The sequence below is a fragment of the Columba livia genome, chromosome W, assembly GCF_036013475.1.
Source record: "Columba livia isolate bColLiv1 breed racing homer chromosome W, bColLiv1.pat.W.v2, whole genome shotgun sequence".
In the NCBI taxonomy this organism is placed as follows: Eukaryota; Metazoa; Chordata; class Aves; order Columbiformes; family Columbidae; genus Columba; species Columba livia.
The window spans coordinates 1,786,965-1,801,837 of record NC_088641.1 but is presented as its reverse complement, the minus strand read 5'-3'; the positions used below and the strand labels follow the sequence as shown (position 1 = coordinate 1,801,837).

General features: G+C 51.1%; 1 protein-coding gene across 6 annotated transcripts in view; it reads left to right on the top strand.

The window, feature by feature from the left end:
- Positions 1–253: 253 nt before the first annotated feature.
- LOC110359204 (mitogen-activated protein kinase 4-like) overlaps positions 254–14,873 on the top strand; it is a 29,774-nt gene continuing 15,154 nt past the window's right edge. Inside the window, exons 1-3 of one of the 6 annotated variants that reach the window (XM_065044628.1) lie at positions 254–510; positions 2,572–3,491; positions 13,376–13,483. The gene's annotated coding sequence lies outside the window, so the exon portion shown is untranslated. Of the gene's footprint in view, positions 511–2,571; positions 3,492–4,651; positions 4,770–6,122; positions 6,339–13,375; positions 13,913–14,873 lie in introns of those variants that run through there. The other 5 variants (XM_065044626.1, XM_065044630.1, XM_065044629.1 and 2 more) reach the window with 5 other exon arrangements.

Here is a 14,873-nt window from a genome sequence, read left to right as displayed (position 1 = left end):
CATCGGTTATTTCTCATGTTGAAATATCCCCCAGACGCTGCATCTAAAAGACAAAGGGCTGGACGGTGCCTCAGCCGGGTTGTTCTCAGAGGAGATAACATCTCCCGGCACAGACAGCGCAGCTTTCCCAAACCACGCTGCGGAAGGTCATTTAAGAACTTCGTTTGCACATGTTCCAACAGCTCCTTCATTATCATCCGTCAATCCTTCCGTCCTCACCCCGTCCCTTGGATACCCACTGTGGCCGGTGCAAAGCTGTCCTGTTTAATTGGGACCTCGGGGAAGCTGTTCCCATTCTTCAGCCAGCTTTAATTAATGAATCAAACAATTTATGAATAGGAAGACCTTGACTAACTCCCGGTTTTATTTCCTTTCTGCTCCCCCAGGTAATTTGGAGCGACGCTTTGTGAAGGTCCCTGTAAAAAAGAATCATCTGGCTGCTTGTTTTCTGCAGGGTCAGTTCTACAAATGCTGGGAGCTGGTAAAACACTTAAATACTCACGTCAGCAGGTAAGTTGTTCCTACAGTAGCTCCTTTGCTTAAAACCGAGCCTAAGTGCTGCGAGGGATTTGCCCTGACGGGTGGGGAGACGTCGATTTGGAAATGACGCTGGTTAATCTGGGCCTTGTCTGGCCAGCTGCGGCAAAAGAAGCAAACCACAAATTTTCAATGTATTCTGTTGCTTTTCTTTCTTGTGGCTGGATTTGTGCTATGGCTTCAAAACGCTCTGAGCAATCGGGAACGCGGCTGAGCTACCGCTTCCCAAAATTGCCTCGAAGCGCCGTAGACCCCGCGCGGTCCATTCCCGCTGTAGCCCCAGCTAAACCAGTGACGAGAAACAGCCAAGCGCTGTGGCAAAATTTGGGGATGGTGTCGTTCTCCTCGGGAATCTCCTTTTCCCCTCGCTCCGGCAAGTGTGATTATAGCGTCCATGAAATTAAGAGGAGGTGGAAAATGTGGGCGTGCAGAGAACGGAATCACCCTGTACCAGGGAGATGTGATAAGCTCATTCCCAAAGATTTACAAAGGTGGTTGATTGCTTTGCTTTGGCAGTTCTAGGTTGGTTTAATAAGACGGAATAAAACCAGGGTGATGCCGAATTGGTGACAGTTTGGGTAATGAAAAGCTTTGCTCTTGAGTCTTTTTGTTGCTGGTGAGACGGAAGGAACGGGCTGGGATCCCTCTTGGCCGGTCAAGTCCAGCAATGGATTGTGCCCAAAGCTTTTAATTCCCACTTGATTTCTGTATATTAACACTATTCCAGGGCAACTGATCCCACGTTACTATCACACCCTCCCCTGGGGAATTAAAGAAATATATACATTATTAAATGGCTCTTCTTTTCCCAAGTCCAACCAGTATCAGCAGCACTGAATCAAGAATTATAATACAAAGGCAAACTTTGAGTAGGAAACATGAACATGGGATTTATCAGCCATTTATCAGCTTCTCTTATTTGCTATTTTTCTATGTCCTCCCAGAAAGCTGCGATTTGTTTACTACGCAGCCAATTATTTGATTTTCGCTTTCAAATACAAAAAGCACGTGGCTTATAGCAACGTAATTTGCAGCCTGCTGCTTAATGATACAGCTGATGGAAGGAAATTGGGCTGCGAGCTTAAACTGCTGAGAAAAGCTAAAATTTGGTACGTGTGGGGTAGGCAGCCTGGAGAGAAGAGGAGGTTGCTGAGGCAAGAAATGATCTTTTAATTCTTTTCCTGCCTCACAAACCAGAGCAATTCCTAAAAGTGTTCCCCATATATGGAGTGAGAAGGGAACCTACAATGTGTTGATGAAGAAAAGCATCACAGAATCCCAGAATGTGAGGGGTTGGAGGGACCTGGAAAGCTCATCCAGTGCAATCCCCCCATGGAGCAGGAACACCCAGATGAGGTTACACAGGAAGGTGTCCAGGCGGGTTGGAATGTCTGCACAGAAGGAGACTCCACAACCCCCTGGGCAGCCTGGGCCAGGCTCTGCCACCCTCACCAGGAACAAGTTGCTTCTCAAATTTAAGTGGAACCTCCTGTGTTCCAGTTTGAACCCATTACCCCTTGTCCTATCACTGGTTGTCACTGAGAAGAGCCTGGCTCCATCCTCCTGACACTGCCCCTTTCCATATTGATCCCCAGGAATGAGTCCCCGCTCAGTGTCCTCTTGTCCAGCTCCAGAGCCCCAGCTCCCTCAGCCTTTCCTCACACGGGAGATGCTCCACTCCCTTCAGCATCTTGGTGGTTGCGCTGGACTCTCTCCAGCAGTTCCCTGTCCTGCTGGAACTGAGGGGCCACAACTGGACACAATATTCCAGATGTGGTCTCCCCAGGGCAGAGCAGAGGGGCAGGAGAACCTCTCGGACCTACTGACCACCCCCTTCTAACCCACCCCAGGTACCATTGGCTTCCTGGCCACAAGGGCCCAGTGCTGGCTCATGGTCACCCTGCTGTCCCCAGCACCCCCAGGTCCCTTTCCCCTACGCTGCTCTCTAATAGCTCATTCCCCAACTTATACTGGAACCTGGGGTTGTTCTGCCCAGATTCAAGACTCTACATGATTATATTTGATTTTTCACAGCTCCTGAGATGCTTCCAAAGCCCTGCAGCCAGGATTAACACCTCTGGAAATGCGGCTGCTTTTACCCCGATGCTTCATTTTACCAACAGGGCAAGTACCGACGTTTTGCATCTTCTTTGGGCTGATAAAACATCGGGGATGAGTCTGGAAAAGGCCACATTCTGTGTGTCAAAATGATGTGCCGAACGTAGCGCATCCAGCGGGAAACGACAGCGCCGGGCTGACTCGTATCATGTCACCGAGTTCAGATGTGACAGGGGATTTCTGCAACTCAAGTCGTGCTGACACTCAGGTCCCCGTTTATTTCGACAGCGAGTGATTTAACTTCCTAAGTACATCAGGCAAGTCCTGTAACTGAAGACAGAATAACATTTGCTTGTTAAAATGGCTCCACGTACAGCAGCACCACGAAGTGAAGGATTCAAGGCAAGTCCTCAAAGCCCCACGTCGCTCCCAGCCGGCGCGGACGCAGAACGCGCTCCCACATTTCATGAGCTTCAGCCTCACCCCACAGTCATTTATTTTCCAGTCCTGTGTGGCACTTGAGCTGAGCAGAGTGGGCAGAGTTGAATTTATTGGAGCATTTTCTATTTTTCCTCGGTTTTCTCTGCAGAAGGCGAGGGAGGCTCTGTTCTTCCAGCTCTAACAAAGCAGCACGCTTGTCTGGAGGAGATCAATAACTATCGAACTATTGTGCTTCCTCCACTTAAAGCTGTTGAAGCAGGTTCCTTTAATTGTTCTTTCACACTGTAAATACAGCGTATGGTGAAATATTTTCCATTGAAGCTGCTCAGCGGGTTGTGCCACCCGGGGGTGGAAAGACCTCGGCTACTTCAGCTGTAACAGCCCTGGGGGCTCTACCCGAATTCCGTGACACGTTTCATCGGCGAAGGACAAAAAGCCCACTCAGGGTTTTCAATGTGAGTGTTTCAATTTAGGGGGTTCACAGCCCCACCAGCACCCTGTGGTGTTTGGGGGGGCAGGTGGGATCTCCCTTTAGCACCTCCTTACTATGGGGGCGGGAACTGGATCCCCTCAGGTGGTTCATGGGGATGGTGAGGGGGACCAGATCCCCTCAGGCAGCTCCTCATGGACCATGGTGGGGAGGACCAGATCCCATTGGGTGGCTCCTCATGGGGATGGTGAGGGGAACTGGATCCCCTCAGGTGGTTCATGGGGATGGTGAGGGGGACCAGATCCCCTCAGGCAGCTCCTCATGGACCATGGTGGGGAGGACCAGATCCCCTTGGGTGGCTCCTCATGGGGATGGTGAGGGAGAAGCAGGTTCCCTCAGTGCAGGGAGGGGGACACTGGGTCCCCTCAGTCACCACATGGGGACACTAAGGAGGACACCGGATGCCCTCAGGCAGCTCCTCACAGGGACTGGCCAAGGCAGGTGAATCCCCTTGGGTGGCTCCATATGGGGATGGTGAGGGGAACTGCATCCCCTCAGGTGGCTCCTCACAGGAGCTATGGCGGGAAGGGGGGACCCAGATCCCCTCAGGCCGTTCATGGGGACGATGAGGGGGAACTGTGTCCCTTCAGTCGACTTCTGGGGACAGTGAAGGGGAGCCGTGTCCCCTCACTCAGCTCATGGGGACAGTGGGCGGTGCCCGTGTCCCCTCAGGCGGCCCCTCATGGGGACGGTGAGGGGGGAGCGGGTCCCCTCACTCGCCTTAAGGGGACAATGAGGGGGAACCGCGTCCCCTCAGTCGATTCCTGGGGAAAGTGAAGCAGAACCGTGTCCCCTCAGTTGACTAATGGGGACAATGAGCGGTGCCCGGGTCCCCGCATGGGGCTCCTCATGGGTACGGTGAGGGGGGAGCGGGTCCCCTCAGTCGGCTCATGGGAACAGTGAGGGGGAGCCGCATCCCCTCAGGCGGCTCCTCACAGGAACTATGGCGGGAAGGGGGGAACCAGGTCCCCTCAGGCGGTTCATGGGGATGGTGAGGGGGCAGCGGGTCCCCTCATTCGCCTTAAGGGGACAATGAGGGGGAACCGTGTCCCCTCAGCCGACTCCTGGGGACAGTGAAGGGGAACCGTGTCCCCCCACTGGGCTGCCCGGGTCCCCTCAGGCGGCTCCTCCCCCGGCAGGTGGCCCCCGCGCGGCGGCGGCCGGTGGGTGACGTCAGGGCGGGGGCGGGCGCGCGGTGCCGGTGCGCTGAGGAGATGGAGCCGGCCGGGCCATGGCGGAGCCGGTGAGTGCGGGGATCCCCGCGCCCTCCTCGGCCGGGCTCCCCCCAGCCGGTGCTCAGGGGATTTGAGGGGCGATGCGGGGCGGGCCGAGGGCGGCGGGGACGGCGGAGAGCGGGTTCGCCCGCTCCTGCCCCGGGTGGGACCCGGCGCTGGAACCTCCCGGTGGCGCCTCGTCCTTCCCCGGGGCTCAGCCGGTTTAACATCCCGGGTTGCTGCCCGGGGGAGGATGGGTGACCCATGTGCATGTGCTTCTCAACGGTTCTATACCTGCTGTATGTCTCTATGTCTGCCTCATGTCTCTATACCTGCTTTATGTCTCTATATCTGCCTTATGTCTATACCTGCTTTATGTCTATACCTGCCTTATGTCTCTATATCTGCTTTATGGCTATACCTGTTTTACGTCTATACTTGCTTTATGGCTATACCTGCCTTATGTCTCTATATCTGCTTTATGTCTCTATACCTGCTTCATGGCCATACCTGCTTTGCATCTCTATACCTGCTTTACGTCACTATACCTGCTTTATGTCTCTATACCTACTTTACATCTCTAGACCTGTTTTATCTATACCTACTTTACGTCTCTATACCTGTTTTATGTCTATATCTGCTTTATGTCTCTATATCTGTTTTATGTCTCTATACCTGCTCTATGTCTCTATACCTGCTTTACGTGCAGTACTCGGGTTTGCACAGCTAAATCCGTGCACAACTAAGCTGGTGTCGGGGTCCCCGAACCTTTCCCAGTATCTAGAGGGGAAAATCTGCTTCTCTCCCTCTTCCCATCAAAGACAGGTTGCATTTGCTCTCAGTCTTATTTAGTCTTAGCCTAAAAGAGACGCTTGTGTCTGAGAGCCGGCGATGGCAGGTGGCGTTGGGCCAGGCTTTAGCGGCATCAAACGTGCTCGGTGTGCGGTGAAATGCGCGTTCGGGAGCCACGGCACCTCGGGAAGGGGCATCCCAGGCTGGTTCATCCCCAGAAAAAGGGGATGAATCCCGACCCTGATGTCTGGTTGTCCCCACACGGTGCTTTGTCCAGCCCCATCCTCCTGGGATGGGTTGGGGTCCCACAGGTCCCGCGTGCACCCCCTTTTTGGGGTGTCAGAGGTCTCTGGGTACCTGTGCTACCCACCACGTGTCCATATGCTTGGGGGATGTCATGGCTGGAGAAGCTGATGTGGAACATCAAGGTTTTCTCTGGGTTAAACAACTGGTTTGGTTTTGGCAACGCGATGCTCGGCTGCCGCTGAGAGGAGTTTTAGTCTCTGTGTTCGTCCTCGCTGTTAATTAGGCGTGTTTAATCCTGCCTGGTGCTGGGAACGCAGAGTGCTTTTCTTTCTCCAGCACAACGAGGCCTGGGGGCAGTGACATCTTTTCCATCACCTTGGACACAATTAAAGATGTGACTGAGGCGCAGTTTCACAGTTCACTGTCCTCCTTTTGGATGGACAGATGTCCCATCAGCTTGAAGGTGACAAAAAGCCCCGTGGGGGTGTATGTGTGAAGGATTGCAGGGAAAGGGACACCAGGACCGCAGGAGCTCCTGGGATAAATCTCATACCCAGCAGGTGAGCATCAGCATTTCCCCTCCCTGTAAAACAGCTGATAACCATCGATTCTCTTGTGCTTGGGAGATCACCACTGAGCCTCTTGCTTGCTTCAGAGCTAGAGCAGAGAGAAAAGTCAGGCTTAACTGCAGTCCTTGCCCTCTCAAGCTGAGCCCAGCCTGTTAGTGAGGACTGATAAATCCCAATCAAATAACCCGTGTTCAGAAAGGACGCTGAACTGTGAGCATCTCAGACACCGAGGGCTGAGTTAAAAACCAGCGTGTTAATTTTATTGTCATAGCTCTAAGCACTCGGGAGCACCCCCCTTACCTTCCTCCCCATACCCTGTGCCAGCATTTAATTGCTCTGGGGAGATAATATCTCGTTTCAAGGTTGAACTTATCTCGTTTGGACTTGCAGAGGGGGGGACATTGTCGTGCCCTTGTCACAAAGGTGACTTGTCACTCCCTGCAGCCATCGGGTCACTTCTTCAGAAGGCTGAAGGATTCAAGGTGTTGTAGCCTCACTCAAAGGCTCTTTCTCCATCACGGGTGATTTTTCTGGCCACCCTTGGGACTCAGAATATTGTCAGGAAACTCAGCTGGCTGATTAGAATTGGATCTTTTTAGTCTCCGGTTCGTGTACTTACCTGAAATTTCTGTGCCGGAGCTGACCCAGCCTTGCCTCCTTTTTTAAAATAGCAACTACACAAAGTTTCCTTGTGTTTCCCCCATTGATTTGAAACCTTCTTTATTTTAGCAGCTGTCTGGCAACACTGAAATCTCTGTCGCTAAGGGGTTTTAAGGCAGATTCCAGGAGGTTGGGAAAGACACAGGGTGCACATGGTTAATCTGTAATCGAGCTTCTCTCGGCCTCTTTGGTAACAGCACAAATACTCACTTGCAGTTTTACTGATGGTACCTGACAGTGAATCCGGCAGCTAATTCTCTATTCCTAGCATGCTTAAAAGTGCCTTACTTTACAATTAATTCTGTTAGCTGTTCAGATTTAATGGATTCCATTAGATGTCCTCATCAGTCACCGACCCTGGACATTTCTTTTTCAGTACCTTTTAGAAAACCACATTTCCAAGCATTTTCCACGTGTTTTTTTATTGCCAGAATGATTTTTACGTGATTTAACTCTTGCTGCTTTGCTGGGTTTGTAACTTTTGGGGCCTTTGGTAGATGCTTTAAGTGAGTCCTGCTAACGATTGCTTTCGCCTTTGTAAAATTTGCCTTTTTAACGACATCGCTGCCGTTATTTTGGGCTTGTAGTTTCGATGACTATTGAAAAATCAGAGTTAAGCTCTGATGGAAGAAGCGTTAGACATTGCAGTTCATTTTGGCTTTCTCCTTGTCACGTCGCTTTGGGCGATTAAAGCTGAAACGGGAGCGACACCAGCGGCTTTGCAGCCGAACAACTTATGGGTGCGTTCCTTGGTTTTGCTATTGATTATGCATTAGCCGTTTGCATTGTGGTATTTTTATTTACCTCTCTGCGTGCGTGTACGTGATGAATAGCGGGAAAATGTGGTCTACCTTGACTTCAGAGAGGCATTGGACACAGTGTCCCACAGCATCCTCACCACTGAACTGAGGGAGTGCGGTCTGGATGAGCGGGGAGTGAGGTGGAGTGTGACCTGGCTGAAGGGAAGAAGCCAGAGAGTCGTGGTCAATGGGCAGAGTCCAGTTGAGGCCTGGATCTAGTGCAGTGCCTCAGGGGCAGTGCTGGGGCCGGGATTGTTCAAGATATTCATCAGTGATTTGGCCGAGGGAATAGAGTGGCTGTCAGCAAGTTTGCTGGTGACACCAAGCTGGGAGGAGTGGTGACACGCCAGAGGCTGTGCTGCCATCAGAGACCTGGACAGGCTGGAGAGTTGGGCGGGAAAATGGAATGAAATAGAACAAGGGCAAGGGTAGAGTCTTGAATCTGGGCAGAACAACCCCGGGTTCAGTGTAAGTTGGGGAATGAGCTATTAGAGAGCAGCGTAGGGGAAAGGGACCTGGGGGTGCTGGGGACAGCAGGGTGACCATGAGCCAGCACTGGGCCCTTGTGGCCAGGAAGCCAATGGTACCTGGGGTGGGTTAGAAGGGGGTGGTCAGTAGGTCCGAGAGGTTCTCCTGCCCCTCTGCTCTGCCCTGGGGAGACCACACCTGGAATATTGTGTCCAGCTGTGGCCCCTCAGTTCCAGCAGGACAGGGAACTGCTGGAGAGGGTCCAGCGCAGCCACCAAGATGCTGGAGGGAGTGGAGCATCTCCCGTGTGAGGAAAGGCTGAGGGAGCTGGGGCTCTGGAGCTGGACAAGAGGACACTGAGGGGGGACTCATTCATGTTTACAGATATCTAAAGGGTGAGTGTCAGGAGGATGGAGCCAGGCTCTTCTGGGTGACAACCAATGACAGGACGAGGGGCAATGGGTTCAAACTGGAACACAGGAGGTTCCACTTAAATATGAGAAGAAACTTGTTCCTGGTGAGGGTGGCAGAGCCTGGCCCAGGCTGCCCAGGGGGTTGTGGAGTCTCCTTCTCTGCAGACATTCCAACCCGCCTGGACACCTTCCTGTGTAACCTCATCTGGGTGTTCCTGCTCCATGGGGGGATTGCACTGCATGAGCTTGCCAGGGCCCTTCAACCCCTGACATCCTGGGATTCTGTGAAAACCTTCTCCTTGTAGCTCAATGAATAGACGAGAGCAAAATTCAGCATTTATGGCCTGCAAACGCTCTGTGAGCATCTTTCAGACCACGGCAGGAGAAACCACATGCTTCATGCGTTTTTTTTGCACATTTAAGCTCTGAATCTCTTTCCTAACCAACCGCTGCACCTTGCAAACGCCTTCATCCACCCGTCCTGTGATTTGTGCTCTGCTGAGGTTAAATCTCGGGGGGATTTCCAGGGGGAATCACGCACGAGGAGCCGATTTCAGCCAGGATGACCTTGCAGGTGCTGCCCTGAGGCCGAGTCAGGAGCGTGCGGAGCTCCCAAATCTCCCTCCTGAAAACGTGGAGGAATTATTAGTGCTTGTTCCTGCAGCGCTTTCCACCCCTTTCTTTAAAAAGCAGCTGGCGTGGTTGTGCTCGCAACAAGCGGCTCGGTTTCTATATTATCCACAAACCCGTCATCTCCGTAGGAAGCTGGGCAGCCCACACCGCTCGGGTTGTTTGCGCATATCTAGACCTGATTTTACAACGATATTAATGACATGGTAACTGATAACACCTGCGACAATTAGCTATGTAAACTCTGATAAAAAGCCTAATCGAATGTCACGTTGCAGAGTACATTTTTGTGGCTGCGATGCTGCGGGTCCCTCTGGAAGCATCTGGGGGTGTCACAAATCCTAAGACACGTCTCAGTGTTTGTTGAGATGGAAGAAAATGCACCTTTATGGAGGCGGGTTATACCCGACCCCTCGTTGGGGTTTTATGCTCCATTAACTCCCCCTCATCCCGCAAAATACGGAAAGTTTTGGACTATTAGAAAATGCCTTTGGGTAAATGAAACCCTAGAAACGCGAATGTGGAAGTAGGTCTTGGCTTAAAATGACTTCAAGGACACCGGATAGGTGCTGGGCTTCTTGGGATCTGGTTCAGCTGGGACCGGTTCCAGTTAAAATGAGATCAAGGAGAACGAGGGGGTGAAAGAAGAGGTGGTTTTGTTACATTTCTATCAATATTGCAGGTTGAAATGGCAAGACTGGTTTGCGTGTCTTCTGAAAATCGGAAAGTGTTTCAGATGGTTTCTTTTAGAATTAGTTTGCTCTCTGGGAATTCTGCTTTCTCACTGTTTTAATCCACATCTCCCCATGATTTAGATGTATGTATTTATATAATCTCATCTCCCACGCTGGCCTCTTTTATCTGAATAAATCTCATGTGCCTGCTACTACTCAGCCAGAAAAGAATAATTGTTATCGCTTTTCTTTATCACAGCAATATGGGAAAATCTACAAAAAGCTTTAGGAACAGGAGCAATTTTTGACCAACAGATATCAAAAGGAAACGTTAAGAAGTCTTTGGGACGCGAGTCTTGCAAAACAAACCACTCGGCCCATTTTTATTGGCGCGATTCCTTTTGCAAAAGGGAAATCTGGAGTGAAAAGTGAAGAAGCGGATGAAATGACTCCATCCCAATCGCGATGCCCTTTGGGCTTCGCTGCGTATCCTCGCCTTCTTTTTTTTGCGTTTTATTTGCGAGAAAAGCGTGGCGGTGGAACATTTCTATTGCTATTCAAAGCTTAATTCATTTTTGAACGTGAAGCATTCACTGGAGTTTGTGTGAACAACCAGCAAGGCAATTAAAGTGACTTTTTAACGGGTTATTCTTATCGCTTCGCCGGGGTGGGAGCTGTGGGGTGGAGGGGCCGTCGCTTTGCTGCGCTGCTCTGGTGCTTAAGCCTTAATTGGGTTTTATACGTGAGCCCATAACGAGAAAAAAGCTGCTGAGATGCAGCACAGGGAGCAAAATATCCGCGTTTCACTCCCCAATGGTCCAGCTTGGGAAAATAAGAGTGAAGGACTTTGGACCTGCTTAGAAAGGCTGTTGAGTTCACTGACGCTCCCTTAAAATACAGCTAATTCACGTAATCTCATTATAGTAGTAGGTGATTAAACCGAGAACAAGCTTTAGCAAAGCTTTTTATTCCCTATCTATTATCTGGGTGGCTAAAAGTCCCGGGGAGCGTGTTTTGATTTCGCTCGGGCTATTTTAGGAGCGCGATTTACAATGTTCTGGCTTGAAATCTCTAGAGAAATCTTCTTTTTGACGAGATGGGCACGTTTATTCCGTGGCTCTGGGATATTCGGCCGCCTCGATCCGGCAGCGACACACAGAATCCCAGAATGTCAGGGGTTGAAGGGCCCTGGCAAGCTCATGCAGTGCAATCCCCCCATGGAGCAGGAACACCCAGATGAGGTTACACAGGAAGGTGTCCGGGCGGGTTGGAATGTCTGCACAGAAGGAGACTCCACAACCCCCCTGGGCAGCCTGGGCCAGGCTCTGCCACCCTCACCAGGAACAAGTTGCTTCTCAAATTTAAGTGGAACCTCCTGTGTTCCAGTTTGCACCCATTACCCCTTGTCCTGTCACTGGTTGTCACCCAGAAGAGCCTGGCTCCATCCTCCTGACACTCCCCCTTTAGATATCTGTAAACATGAATGAGTCCCCGCTCAGTGTCCTCTTGTCCAGCTCCAGAGCCCCAGCTCCCTCAGCCTTTCCTCACACGGGAGATGCTCCACTCCCTTCAGCATCTTGGTGGCTGCGCTGGACTCTCTGCAGCAGTTCCCTGTCCTGCTGGAACTGAGGGGCCACAACTGGACACAAGATTCCAGGTGTGGTCTCCCCAGGGCAGAGCAGAGGGGCAGGAGAACCTCTCGGACCTACTGACCACCCCCTTCTAACCCACCCCAGGTACCATTGGCTTCTTGGCCACAAGGGCCCAGTGCTGGCTCATGGTCACCCTGCTGTCCCCAGGTCCCTTTTCACTGCTCTCCAACAGCTCATTCCCCAAGTTACACTGGAACCTGGGGTTGTTCCTATCCAGATGTAAGACATCTCCTGGAAGATGTTCCTCTCCAAATATCACAGAGCTTATGGTGCAAATCCCGCGGCTGGAATCTCCTGGACGTACCTCCTTGAGGTTTGAAGCTGTTTATGAGGCTTTTTGGGTCACGTTCTCTGCATGCTTGGGCCCCTTGGGCGAGCATCGTTTTGGCCGGGGCTTCCATCGCCTTTGTAGATTAATGTCTCTAATTACACATTCCTCTCGAGGACGACGGAAGCAAGAACACGTAGCTGGGGGTTCCATCTCCCCCGAGTCCCCAGCGACGCTGCCTGGGAGGAGAGAGCGACATCAGGGGATTATTTCTGGTTGGGACACCGAGCAACTCTCCACACCACATTATTTTGACCCCTTTTCATCTCTCAGTCGCTGGGGAAGCTTCTGTCTTGCTGCATTGGGGCTGCAGCAGCGCGGGACCATCGCTGTGGGGGTGGAAACTTTTACCAAGCGGTTCCTACAGACAAACGTAGGGTTTTTTTCCTCTCCATCAAACCCGTCTTCGTTGTTTTCTCAAGCTGAGCCCATGGATCTATGACCGACCCGCAAAATAAACCGGCTGAGGTTTGTCAGCCAGCAGAGGGATTAAGGGGGAGGTTAATCCCCGAGAGAGACACAAGTATAAGCACTTTTGTGAGATCCCAGCGCGGCGATTTGAGACTCTCCGCTCCCAGAGGTACCTCTTGGGTTGGGGCTGCTGTCTGTCCGTCTGCGGCACGTGCTGCACATACCTCCTTTGGGGCAAATTCCTGCTGCAGGCTCCTCAATTGCCGCAAAATAAAACCTCTCTAGGGCCTCTTCTATATTTTTCATTAGGTTTTCTTTTTAAATAACCATCCTTTTGCTTATGTTGGTCCAGCCCTACCAGTGACAACACAGGCAAAGTCCTGACCCGTGGTATCCTGGGGAGCTAAAGCCACAAAGCGCCGGCGCAGAGCCGATCTTATCTCTTTTTCTTAAGAAGAAAAGACCGTGCCAAACCAAAAGGGCGAAGCGATTTGCCCCGATGAGGTATCACATTTCCGCTCTGATTTATGGCTGGGGCTTCCGAGCCGTCCGTTCTAGGAATTGTTTTATTGAGGTAATGGAAATATTTCTACTGGTTTCAAATCGATGTGTTCTCAGCCCGTGCAGTGTGAAAGAAGGAGGAGGGTGGAGCCAAAAGCACCGGCCACAATGTCTGTTTGTCCATCCCAGATGCTTTCAAAGAGATGAAGCCGAGCTTTTCCAGCTTAATAGAAGTTAAAAACCATATTTAGGCAGGTGGGAGAGGGCGAGTTGGCTGTGGGATGCGCGTACTGAACCGTGTTTGTTCATGGCACCGTCTGGCCATGCAAATCCAGCCCAGGGCGGCCGAACGTGCCACGTCCCATGACCGGTCGACCGGTCTTTCCCGCCCCGCTGAAAATCCCTGCGAGCGTCAGCAAGTTCTTCATTGTTTTCTGTTCTTTCTGTGAACTAATGAGCATTGTCTGAGTTGTCTTTTTATTCTTTTGCAGTGTCGTTTGGCCTGGCCACAAGTGCCTTAGCTGTTAAGGAGGAAAATTCCTATTGTCCTGCGAGAGGTGAATTTGCAGCGCTGAGCGACGTTGCTCCTCTTGCTTATGGTACATTGTGTGTTTTATCCAAGACTCGGGTCGTTTTTGTGCTGCTTCCCTTTGGTTTTGCTTTCTCCCGTTGTTTCTTTTCCTCCTCCTTGGTGCCTTCTGGCCTTTTGCCGGTGGCAGCTCTGCTAATCTCACTGCGTTTCTATTTGGATTTTGATATTAAAGGCATCTGATAAATACGATTTGATCACCCATGGTACCTGATGTCCTGTGCAGCTTTGCTGCAGGGAAGCTGGGTTGATAAAAACCCTTTTCAGGATAAAAACCCTCTTCAGAAACCCAGAACAGGCTTGCGATGCTTTTCGTGGTACCCGGAGACCCCAGCACAAGAGCATCGCTTGTTCTTCAGCATCCTTTGCCAGATGAGACATTCCTTTCGCTACCGTGTTCATCACGAGGTTTGGGGACGGTTTTCTCCTCCGAGATCAGGTTGGTTTTGTTGGGGCGCCCCCGGTTTTCCTATTTCCCCGTGATCCCATCTGCTTTTATAATCAAGGTGATAGAAACCTTGTACTTCTGGAAGATACAGGAGGCTGCAAAGCAGAAAAACGGGCCCTGTGGTTTATGGCTTGAGCCACAGGAGGGATGGGAAGAGGCTTTTTGCCGTTACCTGCGTTCTGTGACCCTCCCGGGCTCTCCGCGGGATGTTTATTAATGCAAAAGACTAATTAAGCTCCATCTTCCAATCAGTTGCTGGGAGCAAAGAGCGACGGGAGGTTTGTCCGTGTTTCCCTCTGCTTCAGTAACTCTGTTACTGTGACTAAAGCTTGGAGAGATTCCCAAAAGAGATTCAAGGCCGTCGTGGGACCGAACGTGGGATCTCAGCTTTTGGGATGTTCCCCCCAAGGACGTTCGAACAGCTTTTGCTGGAGAGGGAAAGATATTGGGGTGAAGAGAGGGAATGACAAAATTAATCTCATCGTGCTGCTGCCAGATCTACCCGATACAGGAATCAATAAGTTAAGCCCATACGGTGAATACAACCCCTCCTGCTTCGCCTTTAATCTCAGGTCTGGTCGAAAGGCTGTTGAGATGTAATAGTTTGCAGCATCCGGCCCTTTACAAGGTGTTCAAGCGAGAGATCGTTGCTGTCCTCCTTTAATTAGCACCCGTGGTGCTCTGTTAATAACAGAATCTTGTTAGGACGCTTGAGCTTTAATGAATTCATCCTTTGTCCTTGTGTTTTACGGCACAAGGGGTCCCGATGATAAAAATCTCCGCTACTGCAGCTGCCCCCCTGTGAAAAAAGCAAGAAGTGAATTAAAACCATAAAATACCTTCAGTATTCATAAAGGAGGAACACGTCGCTATATTTCCTGCATTATTCTTAGATGTACAATGTTTGTTGGGAGTTTGATCGTGTAATTCTCTGTGTGAGTAGCCGCATCCC